Below are 4,798 nucleotides of genomic sequence, written 5' to 3'. Positions count from 1 at the left end.
AGAAAGGCAAGGCAAGCCCATGCAGAAGATGGAGGGGGGGGGGGGGAGAGAACATTGTCAACCCATGACAAGGAGTACCAGAGGACTCTGACCAGAGCAGAAATTATAAAGAGCTTTGGGCTGATCCCCAGAATCCCAAAGATGGAAGTCTTTTAATACCTGATTATGGTTGCATGAAATCTGTAGAAAAGCAAATAACAAACCAGAAGTGTGGCCTTGGAAAAGTCATGGGGCACCAGTTTTGCATGTATGAATAAATTGTGGTTCGTAAAGTGAGATGGGGTGCTGAGAGATGGGGTATTTGATTTTGAAGGTTTTTTTCCACTGTTAATATCATGTGGTTCTGTTTCTACCTCCATGGAGCAGACACCACATGTCTAGAAATTTGTAGAGGAAAATTTTTGTTTTTATAAGTTTAAGTTTTTGTAAGTTGGGAGTCTATAGGCTCTTTGAAAGCAATATATAACTTCCTAGCACAGGAACTCGCATCAAGTTTTGTTGGGTGAATGAATGAGGAAAAAAATAAAACATACGGGAAGTTCCCTATTACCAAGAAGTCTACTTCCAGGTTGGAGACACCAGATAACATACATGAAATAGTTAAAGATGTCTGCTAGACCAATCCATATTTAAGTTTTAAATTATGATTGGACTCCCTGATTCCAGGGAATACTGTGGACAGCTCCATGGTGCTGAAAATAGACCTAAAATGAGGTGAATGCACTTTTCAATTCAGTGTTCACCAGCTCATTCATCCCACAAAAAAATCATTGAGGGCCTGTTGCATGCAGGCAGTATCCAGGTACAGCAAGGAAGAAGAAAGTCTTTGAGTGTTTTAAAGTTGAAAATAACCTTAGAGGTAATGACAAAAACTATTACAACAAAGATTTCCAAGAAAACAGGAAAAGAAATACAAAAGAAAGACCATTTCCACTAGAAAGATGACTTCAGAAAGATTTGGTAACTTTATATAACAGGTATGTTTTATTGAGTGTCTACTATAAGCCAGGCTGTATTTATACATTCTTTCTAAATAGTCTTATAAAAGTCCAGAGAGGGTATGGTCCCAAATAACATGACTTATAAATAGGAGCAGGATCAAGGCTCATGTCTGTTTCCTTCTAAAGCCTAGAGTCTTTCTAAACCCTCATGATCCTCTCTTAAGGCCACCATTGGAGGAAGGAATATTCTAGTCTATACACAGTTTATGTGAGCTCATGAAAGAAAGACAATTTCCTCAGTTTCCCTTTTTCCTCCAAGTGTCTCCTTGCCATCTTGGCCATGTGACCACTAACTGGTAGTGAGGGAGAGCAGAGAGACTCCAGAACTATTTGAGATGTATGAGGTGTATTAGGCAGAAATCTTTCAGTAAGATAATAGTTTCCACAACTCAAACAAGCCCAATCAAAATGATAGGTAGTTAGCTTAGAAGATTAGAAGTTGAGGTATAGATCCAGCTTCAGATGCTGAATCTTGGGAGAGAGGAGGTGGAGAGAGGAGAGAATGAGAGATGTCATCCTGACTCTGCCCCCTTCCTCCAGCTCTCATTCTCTGCTTTGCTTTATTCTGGAGACAGGCTCTTTATCACGTGATGACAAAGATGGCTGCCAGGAATCATACCCTCTCTGATGTGCAACACCAGCAGAAAAGTATCTTCTCTCTCCCAGATTTCATGCATTGATCACAGATAAGATTCTGATTGGCCCTGCTTAGGTCATATTCACATACTCTGACAGATCAACCCAAGTCTGATGGTTTTACTTGTTTGGGGGAAAAGGGCACAGAAATGTGGATGATGGATCAATTGGCATCACCCAAAGTAATGAAGGACCCTCCTAAAGAAACAGAAAAAAAACATGATGAAGAATCAGATTGGACAAAGAAAAGTATAGTAGAAATACACAGTCCCAGGCAGTCAGGTCAGGGGTTCCCTAGATGATCTTAACTTCTGAGAGGGAAGTGGGGAGGCTGTGGGAAGCAGGGCTCAGGAAAGGTGAGAAATCCCTGCTTAGTGGGCTCTTTAGGACTAAAAAACAGTTCTGGTCCTGATTTTACCTGCAGAGCTCACCTTTATAAGGCAGAAGATCAAGCCTGTCCACAAAATCTATGACCTCTGTCTTTATACAATTCTCTGCAGTTTACCAAAGACTATCTTACCACCTTCTTCTGAGAGCCTCATAACAACTTGGGCAGGTAGTAAGGGCAGATATTACTTCCCTATTTTACAGGTCAAGAAACTGAGGCTCTGAGATGCTAAGGGACCTGCCCAAGGTCATTCAGTTAAGTTGCAGAGCTGTGACTACCAACTAGCTCTCCAGCATACAGAATTAATTGTCTATGAAAAAAACTCCAACTCAAACAGGATTGGTAAGTGATGAGGAGAAATCTCATTGGTCAGACAAAAAGCTGCAGAGGGAACAGATCTGCCAGTTGGAAAGACAAAAACAGGAAGCTTGGCCCGGTTGCCCAAGAAAAGAACAAAGAAATAGCCAGAATTTATAGGTGTGAGAAGAGAAAAATCAAAGGAAGAAATGAGATGCGACCTGCAAAACACATAAAAGGAAATAGAAAAACATTCTTTAAAATACACTAGGAACAAGAGAAAGATAAGGGGAAATGTTTCTTCCTAATAGATGATGAGGGAATGCTGATAATAGATGGCACCAGAAATGCATCGGTTTTCAATGCTTTATTTCTCGGGTAGCCAGAACAAACTGCATACAGACAAAAAGGCAAGGAAAACAAGTGGAGAATGGAAGGTAAAGGGAAAAAATTCAAGATCTGGGATCACCAGTGACAGGAAGGCTGGAGGCACCCTAGATGTCATCTGGCCTCACCTCTCACTTGATTGACCATGAAACTGAATATCAGTCATGGGGACTGAGATGCCCAAGGCCACTCAGTTAGTATAAGAAGAGCCAGGCCTTGCGCCTGGTTCAGTGTGGTTTTCTGGCACCCTTGGGAGATGGAGAGAAGAGAAGAGACAATGAGGGATAAGCCAAGACATGTAATATGTAGTACAGGAATTAGCCAAATGCACAATAACCTTGGTGGAAGATGGGTGAAGGTCAGTACTTGGGGAGGATCAGGGATCCAAGGTAAGGAGGAATGTGCCTTGACATCAGGGCTCAAGTCTTGCTCTTGCTCTGGCCTCCAGGCTTCTGCCAGTCTTTTTTTTTAGGGTCTCAAATTGCTAGATGCCCATAGATCAAGTGTCTCTGGATTACTGGCTGTTGTCTGGTGCTTGGATGCCGCTTGCCTTGCTTTTTCTCTTGAATTTGCCACAATAATGCTGCCTAACCACCCCAGTTTTCAGAAGCTTAAAACAGTGCAGTTTTTTTTCTTTCTTTTTCTTTTTTTTAGTTTGCTGTGGGTCACTGTTCAGCTAGGAAGTTTTCCTGTAATAGTTGCATTCTTCCACATTCGTGGAGTGGTTGGCTTGCTGTTGGCTGATCTTGGATGATTTGGATGACTGGAATGTTTGTAATGACTCAGCTCTCGATCAAGTGTCCATCAGGCTAGCCCAAATATACTCTCATGGTATAGCAGAAGTGCATGGCCAATGAGCCCAGTCGTACAGGGAATGGATGCACAGAATCACCTTTTAAGTTTCTGCTCACAAGCATGTTTGCTAATGTTTTGTTGATTAAAGCAAATCACATGGACAAGTCCAGAGTCAAGGTGGGCAGGACTATAGAATTACAGGGTAGAGAGTATAATTCATCAAGGCCATTACCTGGAGCTATTTGCACAGCCAGTCTATACCAGGCCTCTGTTCCCAAGGTCTTTAGCTCTACTGCCTTACTTTACTTCCCACCATCTTGGTCCTGCTTAATGAGCTGCTTATCTGGCTCCCAACCCTCATCATCAGGAGCTCTATGGTGCCTAGGGTCCCACAGCCCACTTGCTAGTGGGACAAGCTGATTATCACACCCTTGTCCTGCCCAGGTAGATGTTTGGATATCCCTAGCTACACTGAACTTGCCTTTCCTAGGACTGTGATGAAGACACTGCCCACTCAGAACCTGTTTACTGTGCCAAAGTCTCAGAAGCAGTGTTCTATCAAAGGTCTTTAACTGGAAACCCCTAAACCCATAGGAATTTATCAGCTGGCATTTACTTTCAAGTCCCTCCTACCTGTGAACATATGTCAAGAAGAAGCCAGGTAGATCCTCTGTAGCCTTTATTCCGGGTCCACACCACCCTGGACTCTGTTCTCTGAGAGGAGGTTAGGGGCTAAATTCTGTCCCCCTTCCCAAATTCATATGTTGAAGTCCTAACCACTCTAATGTAATTGTATTTGGAGACAGAATCTTTAAAGAGGTCACTAAGTTAAAATGAGGTTATTAGGATGGATCCTAATCCAATTGGCTATTGTACTTACAAGAAGAGAAAGTTCAGGCATAGGCATGTGTGAGCATAGAAGAAAAACCGTATGAAGACATAGGCAAAAGATGGCCATCCACAAGCCAAGGAGGAAAGCCTCAGAAGAAACCAACCCTGATGACATCTTCATCTCAGACTTCTGGCTCCAGGACTATGAGAAAATAGATTTCTGTTGTTTAAGCTACCCATTTGGTGATACTTTGTCCTGGCAGCCAGAGCAGATGAATGCAGAGGGAAAGGCCCAGTCTTGGATGTTTGACTAAAGATATCAGATGCTGAGTGGTAGTCCTCCCTTTGGCACTGTAGCTCCAGATCCCAAGACAGAAAATACTTGGCCAAGATACCAATCTTATGTGAATGGATGGTTTGCATTCTGAAGACTGGGTATGTCCTGACCTCCCTACTTGATAAG

Source organism: Vulpes lagopus, chromosome 2 (genome assembly GCF_018345385.1).
Source record: "Vulpes lagopus strain Blue_001 chromosome 2, ASM1834538v1, whole genome shotgun sequence".
NCBI lineage: Eukaryota > Metazoa > Chordata > Mammalia > Carnivora > Canidae > Vulpes > Vulpes lagopus.
The sequence above is the reverse complement of the archived record's forward strand: the minus strand, read 5'-3'. Positions refer to the sequence as shown.